Here is a 15,373-nt window from a genome sequence, read left to right as displayed (position 1 = left end):
TAAAAATAACTAACATTTGCTCATCAACGTGTTAGAAGTGGTTGTTTACTCTCATGATGTTTTTACCACCATTGCACCACTGGGAATGTCTTGCCAGCCCAGTCATTGCTATAGTTCACAGGGCTCATAGCTGTAAGACAGAGCTATTGGAATGTGCCCTAAACAGAAAGCTAGCCAAATGCCTGTCCACAATAAATGGACCAGTAGATTATGGCACATTTACACAAAGTTCTACAGTAAAAAACACAATAAAAATGAACAAGATTAATTACATACAACAATATGATTGAATCATATAAATATAACTTTAATGGGAGAAGTTTGACACACAAAATATTAAACTCTATGATTCCATTTCTATAAAGTGTGAAACAAGGGAAGGCAAAATGATATAGTCAGATGCCAGGTTCTCAATCACCCTTGGGGATCAGCAGGTCTTTGAGTGGCAAAAGGGGTAACTGCCATGGTGTGTGTGTGTGTGTGTGTGTGTGTGTGTGTGTGTGTGTGTGTATGTCTGCATGAGAGGCCAACATCAGATGTCTTCCTCAATTGTTTGCCACTTACTTTTTGAGACAGAGTCTACTGTTGACCTTGGAGTTTACTTATTCAGTTGGGTTGGCTGGACAGCAAATCTCAGAGGTTCTCGTACCTCTGTAACTGTACAGTCATGTCTTGCTGTTCCCAGCAATGGGATTTTGGGAGATGTGAAACCAGGTCTTAATGCTTGAATCTTCCAGGTTTTTCCAAACTTTATCTAAAAGCTGATTGACTAATAGAAACATTCAACTTGTGAAAACTCAGTGAGCCCAACACTATGGAATACATACCGTCTGTATATATTTTAAATATTTTACTTTGAGAGAAAAATCTTAAATAACACAAGCCAGCCTGACCTCAAACTCACTATTCGGTTGAGGATGACCTTGAGAATTCTGATGGTACTATGATCAGAGACTTGTACCTCCATGTCCCATTTTATGTGTTGCTGGGGATTGAGCCCCAGGGCTTGGTACACGCCAGGCAAGCCCTCTGCTAATATATGCTTTAATTTTTCAAAGTTTAATAAACTAAATTACAAAGACAAAACAAGACATAATAATTGCAAACATTCTGATAAATATCCAATAGATAATCTTTACTATTCTTCCTTTATACAAGGTGGTATTTGCTTGTGAGACCATTGTGTCTTCACTCTATGGCCATGAAGACACCTCTCCGATTCTAATGTAGCGGCCAACGTGCTGGCTCAAATCTTGGCTTTGCTTATTTCTAGGTCCTTGGTGTTCTGTTTTCAATGCTTCTCATCTTTTCTGATTGCTTCTTAAATCCTCACTTCATTCTCACTTATATTTTTAAAGGCAATAACAGCATCTGTGTCATGGGCATGGGACAAGGATTACATGATCAAATCTCTGAAAGGACTTAGCCCAGGGCCCAGCAGATTCTAAATGTTCCATAAACCTTTACTAGTTTTTTAATCCCTTTGCTTCGAAAGCTACACCTCTTGTAAACTGAAGCGTCACAAGATAATCTACAAGTCTTTCCACCTTTCATAGGTTAGGAACTAGTGAGAGGCCCTACATAGGAATGAACAAGTGGACATGAGAAGAAATGCCATCCATCCTACCATGGTTGATGATACTTAGGTAATGGCACAAATGATCACAGATACATTTAAGACAACTGGGAGACAGACATATGCAGGCCACTACTACCAGGTTTTCTAAAGTGAAAGTTAAGATACAGAGTAAGAACAATTGTGCTTCTCTGAATGTTGCCATTTGGGAAGGTTTTGAATCAAATCGTCAAGTATAGAGCAGGCTGCTGATCAGAGATGGAGTAGCTCTCTAGTCCGAGAGCTACTGTCATAGCCTGCTTTCTGTTGCTATAACAAAATGCCTGAGACCTGGTACTTTATAAAGAATAGAAATTTCTTTGGCTATAGTTCTTGAGAAAGTCCAAGAGGATATGCTAGCTAGCATCTTGCTGCATCACAGCAGGGCAGAGGACATCATATGCTAAGACAGAAAGTTTGATAGCTTGAGTCTCTCTCTTCTTATAAAGACACCAGTACCACTCACTGTAGGAGCCCTACAACACCTGTAACACTAATTGTTCCCAATGGCCCCATGCCCAAGTATCATCAACATATGAGTTTATTAATTCAGCTTCCATAAATTCTGGGGGAGGGGGGAAAACACTCAAATCACATTAGCCGCTTACGTCATCTACACAAATACTTCCAACTCAGTTTTCTTACCTGTATAATAGTATTAGCCTCCACCTCCCAGCTTGGGGTCTACAACAGTTAATATTTATGAAGGGCTTACAATGCTTAGCAAACTGAAACCATTCGTAGCAATTTGTGAAACACAAGGAAGAAATAAAACTTTCAAGGTTTACTCTGAGCCAAGCTGATAAGTCGAGACTTTGGTCTACCTTCCCTCGGTAGCTCTCCAATGCTTCCCTTCCACTCCCTCTAGACCTCACATGTATGCCACTCTGCCTCTAGTGATGCAAAATGCTCCCTGAAAGACAGCACACCAGACCTGCCCTCCCACATCCCAGGTGCTGTCCCGGAAACCCTGACAAATTAACATATACTATGCTTCATTCCATGTCGTGTGAAAAATTAGTCTTCTCTAATCCATAGTAATGCTTTTCCATAGTAACCCATAGCTTTTCACAGGCGCCTGACATGGTTCCTCCTAACAAAGCCTTCTAAAATCTGCATTATTGCAGGAAGAGACACAGAAGATCAAAATTCAAGTTGGTGCCATTTCTTTCTTTCTTTCTTTCTTTCTTTCTTTCTTTTTTATTAGTTCTAGTTAGGGAACAAGCTTATTTCAAGTCCCTTCTCCCTCTCCCTCCCCTCACCCCCAAACTTCCTCCCCCCCCCAGCCTACCCCCACCCCATCCACCCACCACTCCCCAGGCAGGGTAGGGCCCTCAACAGGGGCTCTGCAAAGTCCACCAAATCTTCCTATGCTGGTCCTGGGCCCTTCCCCATGAGTCCAGGGCCAGAGTGTAACCCTTCATATGGGATGGGCTCTCAAAGTCCCTTCTTGCCAAGTTGGTGCCATTTCTTTGACAACTGTGGGCATTTTCTATCAGAACAACCTTACGATTCTTAATAACAATAAATATCCAACTGATTGAAAAAAAAACAAAAAATCTCTATTCTGCTTCTTTATGTCCAAGTAACAGACCAAAAACACAAAACAAAACAAACAAACAAAAAAAAAAACAGAAAAACTGAGAGGAATATATTGTTACTCTTCCATTGGGTTTTAATTTCTCCAAGGAATAGTCAGGAAACTGCTGTGTGCAACCCATGCCTCCCTATGTTGAAAAGCTTTCTATTTCTCAATGTTCTGCAAGCATCGGAAACATTTCCTCCCTCAGTCCTCACTCTGAATTCCCCTGATTGATTCCAGGAGCAACCACATGGCATGCAGGCACCCAACTGAGTAAACACGTACACACGGAACTGCACGGTCTTCCTTACTTCTGGCCCTGTAATATATTACCCATTTGTTTTTTTTTCTTTTAAGACTATTCTTAATATGCAAAAACTGTGTATCCCTGGTGTCCTTTGGATCAAAAGAGAGTTCCGTTAGAATCAGAGATGAGCCATTGTTGGGCCATGTCAGGTTTTATTGAGGATATAATATACAGGCATCCTGGAAGTAATGAGACAGATACTCAATGACAGTTGAAAGAGCAACAACCCATGGTTTCTCTCACCACCTTTAGGAAGATTCATTTAACCTGCACTTGTATTTTAGAACTCGGGTGTGGACAAATCATGATAAACAGAAGTAAGTCTCTGGTCTTCTGAAAACACTGAAAAGTGAGTAACCCCAGAGTTACAAACCCTTTCCCTTCTCTTCCCCTAAAGGCATCTGACCTATCAAGTATGGCTTATACTATGGATCATTTAGAGTTTGACTCTACCCTCTGGGTCCATGTATTTCAGGAATCTTCTGCAACTTATGAGCACTCTCCAAAGGCCAGCAGGCACTATTCCTGTGAATCAAGGAAACAGGATGCACTCTCGCCATAATAAAATCACAAGAAATGAGTAGAAACTTGAAGATTGATTTTAAAAGAGCACCGCACCTTATGATGTAAACCTGTACCAACCAATGGCTCAGGAAGTCCAAGGAATAAATGACTGCTCACACACAGAAAGCATCTCAATAAAAACTGAGTAAGTTTAGACGAAAAGACATCCAATACAGACCTTTCTTCTTCCTTTAACCCTACATAGAACTGTTTGAAATTCATTTTTTGTCAGTTCTGTTAATTTTTTAATTTAAATTAGAAACAATCTTATTTTACATATCAATCCCAGTTCCCTCTCTCTCCCATCCTCCTGTGTCCCCCACTGACCCCTCCCATCCCATCCCCTTTCTGCGTCCCCAGAAGGGTGAGGCATTCCATGGGGAATCATCAAAGTCTGTCCCATCATTTGGGGCAGGGCCTAAGCCCTCCCCCATGTGTCTAGGCTGAGAGAGTAACCTTCTATGTGGAATGGGTTCCCCAAATCCACTCGTACACTAGGGATAAATACTGATCCACTACCAGAGGCCCCATAGATTGTCCAGGCCTCCTAACTGACACCCATGTTCAGGGGATTTGGATCAGTCCTATGCTGGTTTCCCAGTCTGGGGTCCATAAGCTCCCCTTTGTTCAGGTCAGCTGTTTCTGTGGGTTTCTCCAGCCTGGTCTTGACCCCTTTGCTCATCACTCCTCCCTCTCTGCAAGTGGATTCCAGGAGTTCAGTTCAGTGTTTAACTGTGGGTATCTGCTTCTGCTTCCATCAGCTACTGGAAGAAGGCTCTAGGATGGCATATAAGGTAGTTACTCTTGGTAAACCATTACAGAGATGGAGTTTCTTGTGGACATTTTAAATGTGGAAATGCACTTATCACTAGGTTGTTCTTAAAAAGACTGAATACTTGAAGTCACAGAGGGGCCTGCCTCCCAGAAATGAGTTCACTAGATAAGAGCCATCAACCTGCGTGCCATCACCCAGTGCCTCCGCACTGAGCCCTCTCTGGAACTACCCCATAATTTACTCTGGAAGAAATCCATGGCTAGCTTTGGCTCCACTCACTACACCGTCATGCAAAACTCAACAACATCCATGTCTTTGTTCTCCAAACCCAAGTTCCAAACATCTCATGCTTTCCCATTCCTCAGCACTGGGAAGCAAAGTCCAGGATAGAACATGAGTTGCTCAACCCATGTGGAGAAAAATCAAATCGGGTTTCTGTATGGCGGCTAAAGGTAACATTGTCCTTAACCTGAACAAGAGGCCCCTGGACTGCACCCTATGCCCAGCCTATTTGGGAGACATGATAAGAAATCTGAGACACTGTGACAGTTCCACCTGGCAGCCGGCACCAACAGCCAACCTTGTAAATGAGCTGCCCTGAGTGATTCAGTAAAATTTGCAGGGGCCTCTGCCAGTCAATAACACAAGGCAGAGCCACTCAGCTAATTCCATGAACTCACAGAGTTTCAAAAGGAAACAGGCAGCTATTGGTGTATTAATCCCAGGTTTGTGGTAGTGTTCTATGGAACAATAGGTTAACAAATCGTGGAAAACAGGAGATTTTTAAAGAATGCATTGGGCATTATGAATATATTTTTCTCTAACTTCTATTCTCAAACTAAAGTTAATATGATTTTTCCATCCTGAGTGAGGTAACCCAGACCCAGAAAGACAAACATGGTGTGTACTCACTCACAAGTGGATATTAGCTATAAAGTAGAAGACAATCAAGCTGCTGTGCCAGACAGGCTAAGTAACAAGTTGGGCTTAAGTGAGGATGGAGGGATCTCCCTGGGAAGGGGAAAAGGATTTTGTGGGTTGACTGGGGCAGATGGGGTTGGGAACAGGAGGGATCAAGTTGAAGGCAGGAGAAAATAATGGGAGAAACAACTGTGGATGGGGGGCATTTTGGGGGTGGCGTGGAAACCTAGTGCAATGGAAACTACATGAAATCTACTAGTGTAACCCTAGCAAAGACTCCTAGTAATGGGTGACACACAGCTTGAACCCACCATCTTTTGTAACCAGGCAAGAACTCAAGTGAACCAGGCAAGGCCTCAAGTGGAGGGATTGAGACACCAATCCAGCCACAGGACCTTCATCCTATAGTTTGTCCTGCCTGCAGTGTGTTCTGGGACCAGAGTCTAACATCCTCATCAAAGAAACCAGAGAGGCTACATCCAGGAGTTTGGCTCGGTGCTTAGCTGTGTTTCTCTACTTCTACTTCCACCAGCTACTGTGATGCATTTCCGGAAGTCATCAATCTCATTTTGCCTACCTATTGGACCCCCTTCCTCCTGATGGCTACCTTGTCCAGCCTAGTTCAGCTTTAGTGTGATGCCTGGTCTAGTAGCAGAATATTGTGCCATGTTTGGTTGATGTCCCTGGGAAGCCTGCTCTTTTCTAAAGGGAAATGGGGGGAAGCAGGGGAGGGGATGAAAGGGAAACTGTGATCAGGGTGTAGTATATGAGAAAAGAATAAAAATAACTTTTTTAAAGCGTTAATTAGATTTTCAGGTATTATTTATATCATTTGAGTATTGAGGAAAAATACTGAGCTAGACAAAGAGATTTTTTATGAACTATACATGAAGTAACTACCAGAAATTCTGAATACTTAGCACAAAGTCATTCTTCTCACATCCTTCCCCCCAAAATCTAGGCTTTGTAGTCTATGAAATCAAAAGCAAATTTTCAAAATACAGCAAAGTAAAAAAAAAGAAAGAAAATACTTGGAAAAACTTCCAATGATATATAAAATTTTTAATATTGTGGCTGGAGCTAAGCAGCTGAGAGAACTGGCTGTTCTTCCAGAGGACTGGGGTTTGGGTTCCCAGTACCCACTTGGCAGCTCACGACTATCTGTAACTCTGGTTCCTGGGCATCTAACATCTATTTCTGTCCTCCAAAGACACTGCATGCACACGTGTGCAAATATACATGCAAGAAAAACACAGTATACATGAAATCAGACATGTAAATAAACAAATGAAATCTTTTACAATTTTAATATCTGAAAAAAAATCACTGGAATTTTATGGTTAACTCCATATCCTTTTCCCCACAATACTGCCTGCCAACTTTCCTTGTAAAATATATAATTTCTAAGAAACCATCAGTGGTTATGCTATCGTTAAAAGAAATCACTGTGCATCTAGATTCATGCCTGTATCATGATCTGTTAACAAAGCCCAGGTTCCTGAGTGTACAGATCACATGTCAAGGGTGAGGAAGGAGGACTGTCACTTGTTGAAGCCTACATTTGTTACATGGTAGGTTTTAGGCCAGCCTCAGCTACATGGCAAAACCTTATCTCAAAATAAACAAACAGAGAAACTTGACATGATAGTAAGTACATTTACAGAGCCATTCCATTTTGATTTAGGGGGCTAACACATGCTGTAGGAGTTTTGCATCTCCACCAAATCCTCTTGGCCTCTGGGAAATGACCACACTTGTTCTGAGTCAGTCTCTCTTAACAACAATGTATAATGCTGCCAACTTTGAATCAGTGCAGCTATTTTCTCTCTGCAATTCAGACCATTGGCTAGTTTGCATCCTTGACTGTCCTTCCCTCACGTTTAAAGACCATTTAACTAATGTTAGTCATGGCAGAGCCAGATAAGCACTTAGCCATCCCTGACTCCAAGTAGGAATTCTAACCGGATATTTTTATCCACCCACCAGATAAACTGATAGAGCCATGAAGAACACTGTCACTTTTCCACGAGCAAAATGGCCAGCATTCTGAGCTCATTGGTTGCATCAAGTAAACTAAGGTGGCTGCCTGCTCCTTCTTCGGCCAAACTGTGGTCCACAGGAACTAGCCAGAATCCTAAACACCCAGATATTGCCTCATTGATTGATTTCTACAAAAGAAATGAGCCAGACCTTTGCCCCAGTCATCTCCAGCAAGCACATCAAAGCTGAAACACAAGTCATCCAACTACAGAGCAAACCCCACCTTCAAATATCAGAAACACTTCAATCCCTAATGCTGGCTTGAGCTAGAACTTTAAACTCAGTCTCTGAACAAAGCCAGTAATTTAATTTTTCTTAAAGTAAGTATTATTTAAATACCTTCACCATTTCTTTTACAGGAATATAGATATATTACTTTCCCATTCTCTAAAAGAATATATAACCTATTTTCTTATGTTGATGGTATTGTCTCAATGAAAACATTCATTAAGAATGACATGAAGCCATTTAATAAATTTATGTTAAAGGAAACTGTTTTTGGCAAGTTACACTGTGTATTTTAACTGAGAAAAACTTACAACTATATTTTCATTGTGTCTGTTTAATCAAGGAATTAAGATTCAGTAATAAAAATCAGTCATTTATCACCTTCTGTAACATAGGATTGCGTTCGATTGAATGGTTAATTACATTGTGGTAGCTTTTCAGAAATGATTTAACGGAAATACTATTTTCGAAGTGTGGTTTAAATGGCTAATGAGTACAGGTTGATCTCAATGTCCCATGCCATTTATAATCTCAGCTCTGCTCTGTGTCGCCAGAGGCTAATGGCATGGACAGCAGTTCCAAGCTCTTCTGCTCTCTGGCTTAGATATATCACATGTTTATTTTCCACAATGTCACCACCCCACTTGCTTAGCTGTGGCTCTTGTGGTGGCCTTCCTTTAAAGCCACAAGTCATATAAGGCCACTTACCTTCTATAATTCAAGCACCTGATGACTTCATTGAACACTTTATTCTTACATGGGCCTGTAGGGGAAGCTGCAGCCTACCTGACTCCGTATTGGTAATTTCCTACTATATGGGCCTTTTAACTTCCCATCATTTCTAGTTCCTGGAGGTCTCTTGTTAGTTCCAAATATGGCTAACTATATGTACCTACCTGGATCAAAGGAGATACTTAGTGAAACATGTGTGGGATGGTTCTATGAAGATGTTTCTTGATAAAACTAACATTCAAGTCATAGAAAGAGCAAAGCAGACAACGTCGGTGATGTGGATAGGTCTCAACAAAAGACTGACTTCCCCCCTCACAAGGGGAAGAGAATTCCCCTGAGTGACAGCCTTCAAATTAAGACATCAGCTTTTCCTAGCCCTGTAGCAGGGACTGGGACATCTATGTGGCAAATTTTGGATTTTCCAGCCTCTGCAATTCTGTGAGCCAACTTATTAAAATAAACCTTTTAGAAATCTGTTGACTGTATTTTTCTGGTAAACTCTGACTAACATGTTGCCTTTGCTCTTGCTCCCACCACTTTCTCTTCACTAACTTGTTTTAAATGCCTTTTGGTAAACCCCCTGTGTCAGCCAGCCCCCTGTGTGATATATCAGTGTTGCTTGCTGTGTTTTTCACTCCACATTCCCCAGAGATAATCAATTCCGGTCCTGCAGGACTCATAATGTTACACCTGTATCCCTATTTTGCATCCTTTGCATGAGACTTTTATTATCAGGCTTCCAAAATACACCAGACTGGTAAAACGGAAGAGGATCAAGACTGGAGAGATGAAGCCCTTGCAGCTCTTGCAGAGGACCTGGGTTCAGTCCCTAGCACCCACATGATGGTTCGCAACCATCCCTAACTCCAATGGGAGGGCTCCCAATGCCCTCTTCTGGCCTTCACAGACACTGTATTCACTATAGTACACAGGTACATGTGATGAAAAAAAAAAACTCATATAAATTTTTTTAAAAAATCTTTTTAAAGGGGGCAGAGGAGATGATCAAGAACTTCCCCCTGTAGAAATCTCAAGTTGGAGATCTTCTTTGGGTCCTTACCCTTGGAGGTAGGGGAAACACACAGAAGATGGGGAGGAAGAATTACAGGAGCCAGAGGCATCAAAGACACAATGGGAACAGGCCCACAGACGTCAGCTAAGCAGAGCTCTGATGCAGTCACAGAGCCTGCAGAGGCCTGAGATAAGTCCTCTGCACATATGCTATGGTTGTTAACTTGGTTTCCTGGGACTCCTAACAGTGGCAGTGAGAGTTTCTCTGACTCTTCCATCTGAGCTCGGGACCCTTCTCATCTAACTGGGTCGCCTTGCCCAGCCTTAATATAAGGGTTTGTGCCTAGTCTCATAGCATCGTATTCTGCCTTGTTCGGTGGATATCCCTGGAAGGCCTGCTCTTTTCTGAAGGGAAATAGAAGAGGAATGGATCTGGGGACGAGAGGTGGGGGGAGGGGCTGGGAAAAATGGAGGAAGCAGAAACTGAGATCAGGATGTATTAAAACAAAATGATACATTTAAAAATAAAGAATTTCCCCCCAGCAAAGTTTAATTTAGAGATGCACTTTTCCCCTACGTACTTTAGTTCACTTCCTACTGTCCAAACTGTACGCAAGTGAGCTGGAGACATTAAAGAAATTTCATTTCCAATTTTCTTTTAAACCACCACATTCAGAGTCAGGGTCCCTGAATCATATCCACAACTTTCATGTTGGTGTGACAAAATGCCAGTGATAATTAAAAACTGGTGGGAGTAAGTTCTGGCAATCAGGTTGGGCAGCAAGCACCCTTACCAACTGAGTCATCCTGCCAGCTCAATCTACAGTGTTTTCAAGTGCTCTTGAGCCATAGCTAAAACAAACTATATCCTAGATCAAAAAGCAAGCCTCAATTTACATGTAAAATAATATATAACTATATGACCATGATGTTCAATAACAAAAAGCTATCTGAGACTCTCTCCCTCCAAACATGGAACTCTCTATTATTTATAAATAATTGATGGAACATAGAAAATATGTCATGGGTCATTTAAAAATATTATAAAACTAAATGAAAATTATGCGACTAAAGCACCCCTCAAAAGGACATTTTTAACCACTAAATTCTTGCATTTGAAAATAAGAATAGAGTGGGGAGAAAAACAAATCAGTATCATTCAAGAGTATTGATGCAAAGACTCCCAACAAAATACTGGTAAATTAGTTACAGAAATATATGAAAATCATTCTCTTATTACTAAGTGTATTTTATTCTGGGAAGGCAAGGCTTGTCCAACATTTTAAATCGACCAATGTAATACACTGTTTCAATGGAAATTTTCCTCTTTTATTTTATGTGTATGGGTGCTTTGCCTGCTTGTACGTCTGTGCACCACATACATGCAGAGACTGAGGAGACCTTTAATGGCCCATACCTTTAATTCCAGCACTCAGAAAGAAGAGACAGGCAAATCTCAAATTCCAGGCCATCCTCGTCTATACAGTGAGTCAGTTGGGGCTACACATTAAGGCTGGGGGAGGGTCAGGGAGGGGGGGCGGGTGTTGTTGGTTCGGGTGCAGGGGGAATTACCAGTCCCAGGCTGGAGAGATGGCTCAGAGGTTAAAAACACTACTGCTCTTGCAAAGGACAGGTCAACTTTCAGCACCTATGTCTGATGGCTCACAACTGCTTGTAGCTCCAGCTTCGGCCCCCAGGGGCTCCTCACACACCTGCACTCACGCATGTATAGACACACACTACACACACGTACATAATCATTTTTAAAATCTTAAAACCTCGGCAGTTCATTTTTATCATGGGTTATAAAATATTAGCATGTGATTAAAAATCCACAGAAATGAAATGAAATGATATTTCTCTGGTCTGTTTTGATAAGGAGTCCACAGGGGTGTCGCCAACAGTGGCTAGCTATCACTGCCGTGAAAGAACAGTGACACCTGTATTGAAATCATTGTAAAACGCTTGCTTCTCCAAAACCAACCTCAATCTATATTCCCTAATGAATTTGCTGTTGACTTTTTAAGCCGTGGCATGTACAAATATAGAGAGTGAGAGAAGCATGCAGCACTTTTCCGTTCTCAGGGACAACCCACAGCAACCAGGTACGTTTTATGGCATCAGGGTTCATTCTTGCATGGCTGCACTCTGGTTCTCACCAGATCAGAGAGGGGTACACGCCACCAGCCTGTGTGGAAGCTTAGGGATGCGAGGTCATGCCCAGTAAGGACACGGACTTGGGCCACAGTTCTCGTCAGCTCTGGCACCTGAAGCCCGTGACTCGGTGTCATTTCTGTTGCAGTTTGTCCTCTGCGAGACAGGTAAAAACCGCTCCTTGGCAGCCACGCTAGGGAGATGCGTAGGTAGGGGTTTCTGTTAGGTAAAATGATGGGAGAACTTAACCTCAGCTGCGCAGGGAACCTGGCAAGCCATGTTTCTTCTCATGGTTCAGTTTTCATTGTTACTCAGGTTTCTTCAATTTCCCCCTTGCATCCTTGTGTCTTTTTGCAGGGACGAGCAGAGAGTGGGGGCTACTCAGGCCTGGGCGTGTGGCTGAGTAGGATGGTGGGCCCAAGGAAAATCCCTTTGTGTTCCACGAGTCACCTTAGGGGAAGAGGTTGCTGTCAGTTGGTGGTAATAAAGGGCTTAAGAACGAAATTTTATTTAAATTAAAAACAATCTTATTTCACATTGCAATCCCAGTTCCCTCTCCCTCCCGTCCTCCCATCCCTCAACCATCTCCCCATCCCACGCCCCATCCACTCCTCAGTGAGCGTGAGGCTTACCTCCCGTGGGAGATCATCAAAGTGTGTCACATCACTTGAGGCAGGCCTGAGGCCCTCCCCGCTCTATCTAGTCTGAGAGAGTACCCCTCCATAGGGAATGGGCTCTAAAAAGCCAGTTCATACACCAGGGATAATTACTGGTTCCACTGCCAGAGGCCCCATAGACTGCCCAGGCCTCCTGACTGACACCCGCTTTCAGGGGGCCTGGTTCTGTCTTACACAGGTTCCCAAGCTGTCTGTCTGGAGTCAGTGAGCTCCCATTTGCTCAGGTCAGCTGTTTCTGTGGGTTTCCCAGCATCATCTTGACCCTTTGCTCATCACTCCTCCCTCTCTGCAACTGGATTTCAGGAGTTCAGCTCAGTGCTTAGCTGTGGGTGTCTGCTTCTGGTGTCATCAACTACTGGTGTAGGCTCCATGATGCTATTTAAGGCAGTCATCAATCTCATTATAGGGGAAGGGCATCTAAGGCAGCCTCTCCACTATTGCTTAGATTCTAGTCAGGGTCATCCTTGTGGATTCCTGGGAATTTCCCTAGTGTCAGGTTTCTTGTTAATGGAGTACTACTCAGTGGGGAAAAAAAATGACATCTTGAAATTTGAAGGCAAATAAATGAAACTAGAAGGAACCATCCTGAGTGAAGTAACCCAGTCACAAAAAGACAAACACCGTATGTACTCACCCATATATGGATTTTAGACATAGAGTAAAGGATTACCAGCCTCAATCCACACCACCAGAGAAACTAGGAAACAAAGAGGACCCTAAGAGAGACATACATAGACCCCCCTGAGAAGGGAAATGGACAGGATCTCCTGAGTAATTTGGGGAGGAAGGGGAGGGGGAGTAAGAGGAGGAAAGAAGGTGGAAAGGAAACCATGAGGGATCAGGAAGGTCAAGTTGGAGGAAGAACAGAGACGGAGAACAAGGAAAGAGATACCTTGATAGAAGGAGCCATTACAGTATTTTACATTTTTAATTGTACTTCATAAACTTAAACACAACGTTTGGATCCAAACAATAAATATATTATTAATTTATTTACCATGATGTTTGGTACACAATAAAATTTGGTAATTATTAATACTATTATATTTGAGAACTTTATAAAGAGGAAATAAGTCATGCAGAATAGTCAAAATCTATGCCTCTGTTTATTGGGGAGTGTGTGTGTGTGTGTGTGTGTGTGTGTGTGTGTGTGTGTATGTCTGTGTGTGTATGCATGTGTGTGTCTGTGTGTGTATGTGTGTCTGTGTGTGTGTGTGTATGTGTGTATGTGGTGTGTGTGTGTGTGTGTGTGTGTATGTGTGTCTGAGTGTCTATGTGTGTGTGTGTCTGTAAGTGTGTATGTGTGTGTGTGCATGTGTGTGTGTGTGTATGTGGTGTGTGTGTGTGTGTGTGTGTGTGTGTGTGTGTGTGTGTGTGTGTGTGTGTTTGCTTCTGCGAATGCCCATGTGCATACATATGTGATTGGGCATGCTTGTGCCACATCTTGCGTGTGGAGATCGGGGGACTACTTTCAGGGATTTGTTCTGTCCTTCTACCATGTGGGATGGAACTCAGGTTTCAGGCTTGTGTGGCACGCACTTTTACCTACTGAGCCAGCTCTCAGGTCCTCTATTTCCTGTTTTGATACCTACACTCTTCAACTGCAGTCAGGTTGTGCCTGATTTCTGTGCTGCTATGAAGCGATGCTTATTCCTTTTGAATCACTGCTTTCATGAGTCTTGTCTTCTGCACTGCTTTCTAAATACTCACTAGAGTGAATGTGGTTTTCTATACTTCAAATTTAAATTACCTAAGGAAAAGTCATTCCAATTAGTTAATTTCCTTTTTTTCTTTTTACTCTTTATTATGTATAAAAGAGTGCATGCTGGGGTGGAGGAGGCATGCCACAGCATGCATGTGGCAGTCAGAGGTCAGCCTAGTAGAATTGGTTGACAAACTCTAATTTCTAGTTACTCATCTTCTGGCATAGAAGGCTTTGATACACATGCCCAAAAATTCACAATGGACAAAAATGGGTACTTTACAGGGAGGCTAGTTTATTTACTTGGGGAATGTTTTCCTTCCGTGAATACTACGGGGAGTATGAATCTTCAAACCTTCTAGAGAGATGGTTCTCCTGTATTTCTAAGAGCATTTTGCATTTGTGGCCATAAATGTTCAGTTTATGACATGATACAGTTCAGGCTAACACACAAGAGGTAATGAGTAGAAACTGAGTTGCTCAGAGAAAGTGTGAGGTCCCATGTGTTACTAAAATCAAGGGACTGCCTTGGTTTAAAAAGAAAATTTCTGAGCACACTGTAAGTGGATCACTCTTTGTAGAAAAATCTCCCCACCCACATTGTTCTCTGAAGCATGTCTCAGAGTCCAAACCTGCACCCCCCATTCCTTAGCACAGAAAACATGTTGGTTTCTTATTCTCAGATTACACTGTCTCTAAAGTCAAATATGTCACATTCAATCCTGGGACGTTACAGGAAATGTGATCAAGCTTCTTCTCGCTACTCTGACACAGTGTGAAACAAAAATCCCCCTCAGTGCCCTGCTTGTATTCCTGTTTAAATATCAGCAATTTAGTAGATCTTGCCCCTGTGTGAGTATATAGGGGACACTGCCTTTTACACTGGTATTTCTTATACTGCAGATCAAACTTCAAAGAAATAAAACCAGGTCTGTTCTTTTGAATTAATACTTAATAAGATGTACACATTGTTTCCACAGATAATATGACAAGACAAAAATAGAAATATAGGGAGGTGGTGAGGTGGCTTATTGGAGGAAAGTGCTTGCAATGAAACCCCAATGA

Source organism: Cricetulus griseus, chromosome 4, assembly GCF_003668045.3.
Source record: "Cricetulus griseus strain 17A/GY chromosome 4, alternate assembly CriGri-PICRH-1.0, whole genome shotgun sequence".
NCBI classification, from domain to species: domain Eukaryota; kingdom Metazoa; phylum Chordata; class Mammalia; order Rodentia; family Cricetidae; genus Cricetulus; species Cricetulus griseus.
This window is presented reverse-complemented; position numbering follows the sequence as displayed.